The following is a 13,896-nucleotide window of genomic DNA, read 5'->3' as shown; positions in this document are numbered from 1 at the left end:
ACACAAATCCTTTGTGCTTTTCTAACCCAAATGCTCCAACGCTCCAGTGATTTTCACCCTTAAATAATAAATCGCTTCGTCCTGGCTGCCTCCGTGGCAGTCATGTAGATGCAGATGCCGCCGGTGTTTGAGAAGGCCTCTCAAAAGTGTGCACACCCACTGACATCAATCAAGTCCTTTGCAGAGCCAAGGCGGGCGCGTACGCACAACTCATAACTTCCTGAAAAGCCGTAAACAAAAAGGTCGAGGTGTGGTGTAGGTTTTTTTTTTTAATTTTTTTTTTTAACCCCAATAGATGTGGAATTTCAGTTTATCCAGGTCCAGAATATGACGCTATCGATCACTCGTGAATGTCAGATGGGGGGAAATATACGTGTAATTATTGGCGTTGAAAAACACACAAAATTTGTGCCCTCACTGGCCCAGTACGTTATTTATTTATTTTTTTGGTACACTTTAGTGTAGTGCTTTCAATAACTCATTTTTTTTTCAGAGAGCAGAGCTTCCCGATTTTACAGTTAAATTATCACACAGCCAACAAAGAACAAAAGGGTTCCATCCTCACCCCTCACTGACTCCATGTCCTTGTCACTGCAGAAATGAGAGGCGCTACAATATTTGGCTTGGCGGGATTTTTTTTTTGTCACGCCAGTCACAGCTGCATGGTGGTGCCGCTGGGTTAATTGGTTTTCTGCCCACCGCAGACAAAAAGAATCGAGAACACAAGACAAGCCTGAGGACTTTTTTTTTTTCCTTCCAAAAGTCCCCAACTTCAATCGACCTTTAGTTACTGTCGTAAGTTTGTTTAGCTTTTTGGAAAAGCGACCTTATACAGGGCAAAAAAAAAAGAACATTTCTGGCAAAAGCAGGCGAGAAGGATGTTACGAAGGAGACAGCGGACAGCAACAATGTTGCTAGAAAGCTAGCGCACGCTCTAATTCTTGTTACGAGAAAAAAGGCCAATAAAAAGCGAGGGCTTGTGGCTCACCTCGTTTTGTTAAGCTTGTGGCAATACTTTCTCAAACTGTAATAGGCTCAGGGGGACAGCAAAACATCAAGAGTTGTCTTTTTACAAGGAGAGCTTGTGCACGTAAATGTTAGTGGCGTAACCTTAGCATTTTGGTTAACAAAATTACGTGCCAGAAATTGTCAGATTTATGCTTGAAGTCCGTCTGTTCTGTGCCATGCTGTGATTGGTTGTCTACGACTCGGGGGCGTGGCTTCAAGAGCGCTAACTTCCGTGTGTTTTGATACCTCTCCGAGCTACTTTCTGTATTCAAAGCAGGCTCCTCATTAGCAGCGCGTCTCCTCACGCAGCTTAATGAGCTTGTTTTGATAACCAAACGACGACCAAACTTCCAACTTCCACTTTGCTTCCGACTCGAATCGAACGTGGGGAAAAAGTTGAGAGCGAGCCGCCCGCGCCGCCTCGGTCGGCTTCTTCACTCGCGGCTAATGAGCTTGATTCAAAGTGCGAGAGGCAGCGTCGATGTTGGGGGAATTGGACGGCGGACTTTTTCCAAGCCCAGTTCAGTTTCTTTTTTTTTCTGAGAGGAAAAAAAAATCAATGAGACACACTGCTGAAGAAGTAAAAAGCCAAAGGGGTAGTTATAGAGCCTAATATTAATAAGCTAGAAAGTATAATAAACTCACAAAGTTCATTTAATGAATAGTACATTTGCTTTTGTACTGTGATTCAAGGATACCGCGGTTTAGGATTGCAAAAAAAGGAGCAAAAACTCTTCGCAGTCTTATTTGCTTTTAATTAAAAAGTTCATGCTGAATTAAAGTTCTAATGAGCAAATTATTATTTGGAATATGTCTTTAGTAGTATTTTAATGGATTTAATTTACAAAATGTTAAACATCAATTTAAAAAAAAAAAAAAAAGCACATAAAAGACAAACGCAACAGTGTTTTTTTTTATTGAAAAACATAATTCCCTGTTAGTAATCTCAAGCATGACGATAAAATATCATGACGCTGAAAAGTGTGCTAAGCAAAATAACGCAGCCCAGTTGAGGCTGGACTTTTAAGACGGGGAGGGGGGACATTTAGGTGCCGTTCTGCGGCTGCAGGCGTTGAAAATATTTCTGCCATGTTGCGAGCTCAAAACGACACGCTGTGCCACAGAGTGAGTGTGAAGTTTGCAAGCAGTCGGCGAGGAAGCCGCCTCGGCAGGAGATGGCAGATTGGTTTGCGCCGGCAAACGAAGGAATACTCAGATTGTAGGGGACGGAAAAATGTAATTAAGATGGGCGAGCCGATTAGAGTGCCGTGATTGATATGATAAGAGACTGCGGTGGCATTTTGGAAAGACTTTAAGGCTGTAAATCAAATGACAAGGAGGGATGATTAACTGTCATGCACAGCGCTATTACAAAGAAACGGGATAGGGAAATCACACATTTCGTTTCGGCTTAACGCAGGACATAAATCATAAAACCAACAAACAAACAAAAAAAATAACAAGCACTAAGGACAAGGATGAAGAATAGATGATCCGACAAAAAACGAATACCACAAAGACAAGACAGACAAATGGAATCCATCAAGTGAGTCCGGAAGAATGGTCGGTTGTGGATCCCGATTCGGACCAAAACGTGTTCTTGGGAAATGACGTCACAAGCGCACACGCGAGGTATCATGCCGAAACTCTCCTCAGTGAGACTCAAGGCGTTAAGTTTGCGACGGTGTTTGTGTATCTCGCACTTGTGGCTGCCATCACAATGCCTCCGGTTGTAATGTATATTTCATGCTTTGTTGGCGCTTGCAGCATGTTGGGCCTTGGCAGCCATCAAACATTCATCCCTGCCGAAGCACATTTCCATATCAAGGGACCTCTGTTCAAGCCGCTTCTACTTGCAGCAGGTAAGCCCACCCCCCCTTCTTGGGACGCCCCCCCCCCCTCGCAACTCCTCTTTATCGCTTTCTCCGTATGTCTCCCTTCCCACTAACACACAGAACGTTTTGCTCTAATCCTGCTCGTTCTAATCCTGTTAAAAGCCTCTTTTGTTTTTTTTCCTTTTGTGCTGTTTTTTTTTTTTTTTATCTCTCTCTCTCAATGGCGTGCAACACGGGAGGAGGCAGCGCGAACAAAGGATAGGTGGGTCTTGATAAACAAAAGCACGAATGAGTAAGCATTAACGTACTAGCAAAGGATTTTGCGGCCGGGCTGTTTGTTTCGAGAGCATAAAGGTTTTTTTTCCCAATGAATGGGGGAAGCTTTTTACTACAGTATGCCCCCCCCCCCCCCCCCCCCCCGTTAATTTCGGAGGACACATTTCAGGCCTTCCTGCTTTAGGTCATAATCAGTCATGTCGAGAGACACTATAAAATCGAAAAATCCTCCCACATGCTTGAAGCACATCTAAACTTACTAAAACTCACTTTCTGAAGTATTCCTTTGTGTCTTTTCGCACTCTACATCAGGTGTAGGCAAACTACGGCCCGGGGGCCACATGCGGCCCATTAAACGTTTTAATCCGGCCCGCCAAACTTGGAAAAAAAACGAAATTAATTTATTTTCTAAATACTCTGGTGTGTCAAATAGATATTTTGTTGTAATGCTTTTGTTCAATTTCATTTAAAATTAAAGGTGAGGTGACCAAAACACTCCATCCATCTGCTCCTGGTCCGGCCCCGGTGTCAAATTTTAGAACCCATTGTGGCCCGCCAATCAAAAAGTTTGCCCACTCCTGTTCTTCAAGAAATGAGAGAACCAAACGAATAGAAAGACAAGCAAAGATTTCTAAATAAGCGACCAAGCGTGGTTGTTGAAAACCGTTTCTTCGTCACACCTCATTGAAGTCCGGTCTCTCTTTAGCCTCCTGCCTTCAGGAATAAGGTAGCGGAAATCTCCGGGACCAATCCTCAAGGTTGTCAAAGGGCTTCATACGCTCCGCTGTCAGGATTAGCGCCATCAAAATTTGAAAAATTGATTTTGCACATCTTTTTGCCCTGTATTTTGATGATTGAGTTTGTCCTTAATCTATAAAGAATATAGTTCATCGTTACTGCTAATAAAACACGAGGTACTAAAAGCCGTAAATAGTCTTGAGTGTTCCAGCATACGTGTGTAGTGAGCCATCAACAAGCAGCTGATCATGGCTCATAAAATTTGATGTGTTGCCTTGTCCAACGCTATATTTGCGCATGCTAACGATTACGTCATCTCATCCGAGCCGTTTCAGTTTAGCAGTCATCGTGTCGCCATGCGCACGTGACGTCCGCCTGATTTATGATGATTTCAAACGGACACAGAACACAACTTTAAACACTGGAATGGTTAGCCAAAGCATATCATGACATAATAAAAGTGTGCTAGCTTGATGCTAAAACGTCGTAGGTGAGCTAATGGAAATTAGCATTGATATTCTTTCTTTGTCTTTTCTTAGTTATTTTCCCCAAAAAATATTTTTCTTCCCTTCAAAATCTTCCACAAAAATAAGTCTTTAAAAAGCATCAGCCCCAAACCTTTTTTTTTTTTTTTTTTTTTTGCTCTCTTTGGAGGTCTGTGCTTCCAGATATGCAGTGGAGCCCCCTTCAAAGTTCATAAAAAAACATGCTTGGATGACTTTGGGAATGAGGGCGGCAAATAATTCAATTGGAGCTTCACTTCCTGTTGGCATTATTTGCCAAATGTCTCATTTCTTTCCTCCACCAGTTCCTCGTTCCCACCGCGGGCATGAACACGCTCGGCATACAGCGGCAAACGTGCGTCGTTTGGCTCGCTCTCTCTCGCTCTCTCTCTCTCTCTCTCTCTCTCTCTCTCTCTCTCTCTCTCTCTCTCTCTCTCTCGCCTTGCTCGCCCCCTGCGGTTGCAGATATCTGATGGTTTGGGTTGGAGGACGCCTCTTGCTGCAGGGGAAAAACATAACCACAAGGAAGTGGGTTTCTCGACAAGCTCCCCGGCGTTATCAGTGCCTCGCCTCTAAAAGCTTCACTACACCAGCCCACTATATGAAGCGATAAGACAATGCCAGAGATGAAGCTGGTCTTTTTTTCTGCAATTTTTTTCCCCCCTCAAGCATATTTCCTGTTTTGATGTAATTGGAACTAATACCTGTGATCTCCTCCAGCACTGCAAGTACGGCGAGGCAATGATACGCCCTCAGCTTTGTCAGATCATTGATAGCTTGACAAGATTTCTACTGTGACGTGAAATTTGGCTTTAGAGAAGGGAAAGTTTTGCGCTAAAAGCTAAACACCTTCAGAAGCACTAAAAGGAAATCAGCTTGAGCGACACTCGCCACATGCCTATTTATATCTCGTCCATACCGTGGATGTTTATTGATGTAGTTTCCATGGAAACGGAACTGCCGGCGATGCGTGAGCGCCGCGAGAAAGGGTTACCCGAGTGTCCGTAATTGCAATCTCTTCTCGGTGCTCAAGATGACGATAAAAATATGGAAGAAGTTTTAAACAAGGCAATTGTAAACATTTTTTTTTTTTAGGCGGGGCGTCCACTGTTGACCAATTTTTAATTTCGCACAGTTCACGGCATACCGCTGACGTTGCTTAATATTAATCCCCAAACGCATGCAGGTGCTGAACGTGTCAAGGCACTTTTTTTGACATTTCATTTAAATTGATAAATGTTGTATGCTAAGCTACTTTTTTTTCTCCTGGAAGCAAAAACTCATCCATAACCTCCCAGCAGCTTTTGGCTCGGGGGTAATAATTTCCTGCCGACCATTTTGTGTGAAGGTCAGAACAGCTTGACTTCCTGCTGTAACTTCACCCCCCTCCTCATCTTGCCATGAATAATAAAATGACATTAATGAAGTGTGAGCGTGTGCGCTAGGTTCTGCCGCCTTCACATTATGAGGAAAAAAAAAAACCCCACAAATAAATAATGAATGGATAATGTTAGCAGCATCAGTAAGACAAGTTGACCTTATAGTGTCACTTTAGCAAAGTTGCTCCTGTCCTGATTTATGAGTTTTTATTATTTTTTTTTGGTATAATTATCATATTAACATTTTTTTTTTTTTGCATTTTACCATCCGACACTGACAAACGACCATATTTTTTTTCGGCTCTGTAAATGAGAATTAAAAAAAGAAATATAAAATGTCCCCTTAGAAAATGCCAGAGAGCATCTGCGGTAGCGCTTTGGTTTGTTTGCGCTTTGCTAATGAATTTGCCAGAAGGACGGGAGAACGAGACAACACATCCAGTGTTGATCTTCTGGGTAAATATCGCACGTGGCGGATTATTATTCTGAGCATTAGTGGCTTTGAGTCAACACGGCCGAGTCAATAGATGAGGACAGAGTGTGAGAGGCAGCGGAGGCAGGATGAATGGCTGCCACGGATTATCAGCATTCTGTCACCCCGAGATGCATGGATGCCATTTTTCTCAGAGAGGAAAAAATGGATGCGCGGGAAAACAAACGCCCTCGGTTAAGTGTTTGTGTCCATCAACGACAAAGAAGGAAAAAATGGTGTCCAGGAGCTGAAGCAAATACTAAAAGTGACAACTAAGTTATCCTTGCACAGTGCAGGAAGTAAGAGAAGTTGTTGGCTCTGAGAAGTATTTTTTTATTATGGCGTGTTTTTGGAAAAGACTCGTTCTGCGGGCCGGATTAAAACCTTTAGCGGGCCGCATGTGGCCCCCGGGCCGTAGTTTGCCCACACCTGTCATCTTGGCCCTTCCATTCTGGGCGCCTCATTCTTGGCATTTTTGTGTTTGGCTTCGTTGGAGCTAAAAACCCTCCACCAGGCACCTGTCCCTTGTATATAAAAAAAAAAAAAATCTATGAGGGCGGCGGTCGGGGTTCTCCATATGTTTTCGGATTAAATAAGTACAATTGCTGAAACGAACGAGTTCTTAATGACCTATTTTCAAGACATCTTCACTTGCACACTCGAGATCAATCCGGAGTGGCCATGTAGAGAAGTGGTCGTTAATTCAACATCAGCGTGGCCGTTCTGTCTGGCCAGCTTGCAAAAATTGGAAGGCGGCCGTTCGTCACTAATCGCCCGGGCGGCTCGACCGGGCTCAAGGGGGGAGCTGCTGTCACAGCTCGCGGCAGAGGTCGGCGCACTTAACGTTAAAACGGAGGGAAAAATTCCACTTCACAATAATCACAGGGGTCCCATCAAGTCGATGACGGCATTCACAGCGAGTCTGTCACTGGCACAGCGTGCAATTTTCTTCTCCCGCAACCTATTTTGCAGCCATGGGGAGAAAGCCAGAGAGCGAGGTGGGGCAAATTGGTGGCGAGTGAAAGGGAAATTTCCCAGGAGGGCCGCGACATATTGTGAAACGCTCCCACATTGGAACGCGTCCAACGGATTGTCACTTAGCAGAGGGCCAATTCCAGAACAATACTACATTCGCTCGGGCGGACAAATGGAAAAATCGGCAGGGGCTCCGACGATACCGTGTAATGTGTGACATTAGACAGTACGGGATGAAGCTGCAGTAACTAATAGTATGATCCCCGACTCGTGGGTTCGATTGCTTTTTTTCTGTACTGACTCAATTGAAGGCGACAAGATCGAATTGGCGCTGCAATCTGTGAAGTTGCCTTAAAAGAGTGGTGGTCAACCTCCAGCTCGTGGGCCAGTCGGCATCTCGAAGCAACTGAGGAAACCGTGTACGACTTGAAAGAAATATTTGCCCAAAATACATAATTTTACCGAAAAAAAAGCAACAGGATGCAAAAATTACCAATAAAATTCCATATTTTACCCCAAAAATTACAGATTTTATCACAAGTATGCTCTTTATTTTTGTCACTACGTGTGACTTTTAATGACAAAAACAACTAATGCTACTCATAGACAATATTTGGTCTCAAAAAAGACAAGATGCTCATGCTTCGCCACAAAATATTTTAACCACAAAATGGAATATTCAATCATTATTTTATTTTTCTTATTTAAAACATAATGAAACATTTTGACGCAAAGATGCAATCTCACGTCCAACCACAAAATGCAGCCTCACAGAAAAAAAAAATCTATTTTTGGGTGATAAAAAAATGCATTTTTCCCCCCACAAATGACAATATTCTGTCCCAAAATATCATATTCCGCCAATTGCATAACTCTCCAATCAAAAATGCATTTTCCTGCAAATTTGTCACATGCAATCGATTGCCACAAAGAAAAGAAATATTTTGCTACTAACTGGAGCATTTACTTGGAAAAACTTTCCAATTGTGTTCGGTATCGGGTTGGCGGGCACGTCGCTATTTCCCAGGAGGCTGCTGGCCGCAAGCCAGGCGGCGACATCCATTAGTTTTCATTTAATGAGATCTGACTAATTCATGCGCGTAAAGAGCGAAAACGGCAGTCAAAGCCAACCTTACAAGTGCTCGGACCGCGCGCCACCGCCAATTTGTGCCATTAAAACGCTTCAAGCCATCAAAGCCGGGAAGACTAGTGTCCTTCTTTTAATGACGTGACATGTTCATTTAGTAATTTGGGTTTAGAGTTTAAACGGACACTTCAAAGTAGACACTGGAATGTGCTCGTTTCTTCTCACAGTTTAGTAGGCAATTAGAACTACTCGACACCAGTAAATAACTGGGCAACTTATGTAAGAAAAACACTAAATACAATATTTTGCTCCTCCCCCCCCAAAAAAAAATAAATAAATAAAATGTATTTAGCAAAAAAAAAATTGCCACAAAAATGTAGTATGTTGCAACAAAAGATTTATGAGAATGCAAGATTTTTGTCAAGGAAAATGCAATCAATCAACATTTGATCACATTGCAAACTTCCTCTTTAGCTGGTGCCTTTAATTATTCTAGAATAAAGATTTAAAGATTGTGCACATAGTGTACTTTTTTCAGGCCAAACAAAACGGCGAGGACAGTGGGTTGGGGAAAAAAAAAAAAAAGATGTCGCTTTTGAATGATTTCCCGGACAAATGCATGACAGCAAAAGGTTAAACGGCCTCCGTCGGCGCTTCAAATGAGAAAAGGAACGCCCGCGGCTCCCGCGCCGGCGTCCGATGAGAAAAGTTTGGCACTCCCAGCAGCCGTTTCCTGCCTCACAATTTGTCATTTAATTAGCGAGCACGATAGCGGCGCCGCGGACGTCGAGCGCGGGACGTCGGCCGCCTCGCCGCTGTCATCCATCAGGAAAATATGCCAGCGCTTATTTGGTGTCCATCCATAATCATCTTTCGGCAGACAAAACCATAAATCGTCCGCTTTGTTGCTCGCCTGGCGCGGCAAGGCAAAGGTTGCCTCGTTGCTCCCTGTTGCCATTTCGAAGAAAACCAAAGTGGATGTAAAAAGTCTACACACCCCGAGGTCATTCATTAAAAAAAAAATAAGAAGTGAAAATACACAAGTGAGACAGTGTAGTTGCACAAGTATGCACACCCTCATAGAAAGGATTGGCGGGCTGCAAAATGAACCAATCAGATTTGAACTTGTGTTAAATGGGAGTCAGCACCTCTGATTGGCGTTCTGATGTTCTAGTAGGCTTTTTCTGACATTTCTCCCCAGACATATCTTTTGTTTTTTTTAGTTTCCCCCTTCAACAATTACATGACTTTTCTCCCCATAATATGATATTTTTATGCCCCTTTTTATTTTGAAACTGGGCAAAATTGTATCCTAACTTTTTGTATTGAAAATAAATATTTTTCTTATACTGGAAACATAAAAAAAAGAAACTCTTGATAATATACAACTTCCTTTTCAAACATTATACGTCCTAAAAGTATGGATTTAATATACGACTCCAACTTGAAAAGTTACAACTTTCGATCTCGTAGGATTATGCCTATATCCAGAACATAATCTTCCCCCAAAATAAATTCGACATTTTTTTATTCTGAAAATACACAATATTTGATCCCCAAAATATTCCACTTTTTTTGTCCAAAATATACCACTTTTTTTTCTCAACAATGTGACAATGAGTGAAAAAAAAAGCAATTTAACAAGACAAACCTGGCGAACGGTTGACAACATTGAACATTGTTCCAATTTGCTAGACAATCGTGACAAGTTTGACGCCGCGTCTTAGAAGTTTACATTCTTTCGCTTCTTCTTCTTCCTCAACTTGCAGCGCTTATCAATAATGAAATCTTTTATCTGCAGCCCGCCATAAAAAATAAAAAAAAAATCCTCCCAAGCTAATCTCTTTTCCATATCGTGTCTTTTAGTTTCCGTGTGTTTTGGCTGATACTGCCAGGCGATTACTTTTAATCAGATGTAGCTGGCAGGCTGACTCATTTACATTCACCTCTGCCACGAGCAACCCCCCCTCCACCCGCCGTGGTGGTGGTGGTGGGACGCGGATTCACAACGCAATCTAGTCTTTCATACTTCGTCCTGCAGTTTTCCGACGGGAATGGGAGGATGCCAAGAGAGATCCTAAAGAACCGAACCGTCGCACTTGAATCGTTCAGTGATAACCAGCAACGAGTGACCATTGGGGGAAAAAAAAACCCACCTCGGATTTCACTTGTCTGCATTTTAGTTTCCTTAAAAAAAAAAATAATAATAATAAATTGGGAAAAATCTGGCCCCGATTTTAAATACTGTGAGAAAAAATGATCCCCAAAATACCTGATCAAGCAAGGATAAACTACAAATAAACATTTTTAATCAAAAACATGAAACGTAGAAAGACAATAATAATTATTTATATTTTCACTTTGGCGAATCCGTGAATGCGTGCGTGCCAAACCGCGACGACTCTACATTTTGCTCATTTGGGATTTTTCCACTCTTTGAGCAATTTATGATGGCTTTTTCTTTTATTTGTGCTTCTTTGTAAATGCTCGCTTGCGCCTGCTTCCCAAACCGTCCGCGTGGATGTTTTAGCGAAGAACATCCAACATAAACGAGAGCTAATCGTTGCGTATGAAAATAATAAGCTGCGTCCTTCCAACCGGGAGGGGGAGGGGGGGCTCCGGTGCCGCAAATGGACGTCGGAGCCGGACCGGGCTATGCGCAAATGGCCGCCGCTGTCCTCATTAGCATTCATCTCGGGGCGGCGAGGAGACGTAGAAGCTAATCAAAGACGAGTGACTGGGCCGATTGCAGATCCAACGAGTTGGGCAAATGAGCCGATAACGAGCCCTTCCTCGGCGGAGCCGGAAGCGGCCGGCGGCCATCTCGCATGCAGCTGTTGGTTAAAAAAAAAAAAAAAAAAACGATGTGGATGTCTTTCCTGCTGCTTCGTCAAATGAATGTGGAGTGACACGACTAGATTTGAAATGACGTCTACATGCGTGAAGCACAGTTAGCACAAGCTCGTCACCCAAAATCAGACACTGAATATGTGACACAAAAGGATGTCACAATTTTGAGTCATTTGGGTGACTATGACGATATCTACAACTTTCTTTCACCAAGTTCAAATTTAATTTCAGGGTGTCCTTTTCAAACTGCTCGCAAAAGACGGACAAGTTGGCTAGCAGGCCAATCGTAGCCACGACCGCTACATTGCTAGCATGCCTTATTCTTGCCGGAATGTCGGAAAACAGGAAATCTTATCATTATTGACGTCATATTTTTGGGCATATAAAATGAAAACTCTCTCTACAGTCTCTGCCAGGCTAGTTGTCCTTGGACAGTAGTCGCGATCATCTTCAATGATCTTTTAGACGAGGCAAAACAGATTCATCCAAAGTGCAAAGTTGTTGTTCAAGTTGGCAAGCGGCATTTAACAGCTGGCCTGGATGTGTGTCCCAGAAAAAATAAACAATTTCATCCTCGACGGAGATGTAACGGCTTTTAAGCACTGAAGTGAACTGCTGTCATTTGCGCTAAAAGTTCAGCCGGCCTTTGCTTTCATGCGTCCGTCATCCAGATTGTATGTTTTTTAGCAATCACTCAAGTTCAAGTGCAAAGTGCTTTGAGTGAAGGAAGAGACATTTCACGTGTCAGAGACGGTCAAAGGAAAAGAGTGAACACACCAAAGCCGCAGCGCTAGTCGAAAAAAACAAAAATATAATGTGTGTTAGTCACAAGACCGTGTCTGCTTTGTCAGCGCGTAGCAGTAAACAATTTGTGATCCGAATGACAAATGCATCAGTAATAAACCCTTTTTGGCCTTGACCTGAGTGTGTTGTTAATCTTAATGTGACACGTCGTCGTACTTCCATATTCAACGCCATACATTATTCAGCCTGCTCGCACCTGAGCGCTGCCTTCGTTAGCCGCACGCTAAACACTCGACCCGGCGCCGCATGGGATGTTATTTAGTCCAGAAGAGGGGAGGCTCTCATTAGGCGTTATTAAGGATTCATTGTTTCTCATCATGCCTTTTTCCTCTCCAGCCTGAACCCGGTCGGCTGAATGTGGAGGTCCATTATCCCTCATTATCATCTCACGCCAGCAGCGCTTATTGTTGTCGCCCGTCTGCTCGTTTAATCTGCCGTCGATTCGGACAATGGGAATCAAACACAATGGCTCGACGGGAATGGATTGCAAACGGGCCGCGCGTGTCTGTGCGCGCATGAGAGATAGCGTTCGGAGAAATGTACAGTAAGTCGTTCTTACGTGACGCATTTTTTGGCACAAAGAGAAAAACGATGTGCGTCGGAATCAATATTTTCAGACGGACGATGGTGCTACGATATGGACGAGTGTCGCTGTTTTGAGGCGCGGAGGTCACGTGACGCAAACGTGCAGAAACGAGGGCGTTGCTGCTACGCTAATAGCACGTGGCTCACATATTATTAAGGTTTGTGATCCTGGGTTGGCTCAATGTTTCGTGGACAAGGTCTTGTGACTAACACGGCATTCACCGCCAATGACGGCTAAAGACGTCAATTTATTTTAATTTTTTTCTACTCGGCTGGTAGTGAAAAGTTTGAAAATTTGAGTTTCATCGTTACATTGCGATTGACTTTATCGCGACAAATACGCATGGAAAAGTCTCAAAGCCATGTAAGGAAAATGTTGGACATACTTGGTTGAAGGAATTAGCCCAAATGTGCCCTCGGAACTAAAATCCCAAAAGTGACGCCCCGTTCGTTTTTCCATCGACAAAACAATTACAAATGAGTTGTAGACGCACATGAAGAGCTTTTGTAAGAAATGAAAACAAACATACTTGTTTGTCCCGCACCGTGACGACCGTGGGGAAACATTCGCAAGACTTAAGATGATTTAAACGCCGCTTTTTGATCTCGTCGCGTGTGCGTCTGCGTTGGCTCGGCGCGGCGGCCGATGATTAATGCATGATCCCCTTTCATGCACTTCCGCTCTTTCCTCAATGTGAAGCGCCGCATTAATATGTGAGTGTTTATATGTTTATGTTCCCTCCGCGCCTTCTCACGGCCTTGAAATACGTTGACGGAAGGAAAAAAAAAAAAAAAGATCAATCCAGTATCATAAGACATGCAATGTGTGGACATCGTCTGATAGCACGACATATAGACCAAGCATTCCAACTGGTCTCAAGACATAAATATCCTTTACTATTTGTCATGCTTCGATCAAGAGCGAATATTAATTAGATTGAAAGCTGACTCGCTAGCTTCGACTTCTCACAGCGTAGTTTTCGGAAGACCAACGGCCAAGATGAAAGTAAAATGACTATCAAACTAAAATGGCCGACTTCCTGCGTCTCTCCAGGCATGGCTTCTTGTGACTTTTTTGTGAACGGTTTCATGATAGGCATAGCTATCAAATTTCATGTTTCTAAGTGAGACTGGCTTCGGTGGGCTGACTTTTCAGTAAATCACCGGCAGCTACTGATGTGGAAATGACAAAAAAAAAAAGATGCTAAATGGCCACTTGAAAGCAAAATTGCCAGCTTCCTGGGACTGTTTTGTGGCTCGAGTGATGATCGACATATCGACCGCATTTTGTGCTTCTTACTGAAACCGGCTTCCGGGGCTGAATTTTCTTAAATTACCGGAGATGCTGTCGACTTGGCAATAAGCAAACTTCAAACACAAATAT

The 13,896-nt window shown here is 43.2% G+C and overlaps 1 protein-coding gene across 1 annotated transcript in view; it reads left to right on the top strand.

The window, feature by feature from the left end:
* Nucleotides 1-2,167: 2,167 nt before the first annotated feature.
* LOC148320430 (polypeptide N-acetylgalactosaminyltransferase 10-like) overlaps nucleotides 2,168-13,896 on the top strand; it is a 48,346-nt gene continuing 36,617 nt past the window's right edge. The window contains exons 1-2 of the mRNA XM_088280217.1: nucleotides 2,168-2,640; nucleotides 2,776-2,870. The gene's annotated coding sequence lies outside the window, so the exon portion shown is untranslated. The remainder of the gene's footprint in view (nucleotides 2,641-2,775; nucleotides 2,871-13,896) is intronic.

The sequence above is a fragment of the Idiotropiscis lumnitzeri genome, chromosome 17 (assembly GCF_059441095.1).
Source record: "Idiotropiscis lumnitzeri isolate Australia: NSW breed Sydney's pygmy pipehorse chromosome 17, RoL_Ilum_1.0, whole genome shotgun sequence".
Classification (NCBI taxonomy): domain Eukaryota; kingdom Metazoa; phylum Chordata; class Actinopteri; order Syngnathiformes; family Syngnathidae; genus Idiotropiscis; species Idiotropiscis lumnitzeri.
The sequence above is the reverse complement of the archived record's forward strand: the minus strand, read 5'-3'. Positions and strand labels throughout refer to the sequence as shown.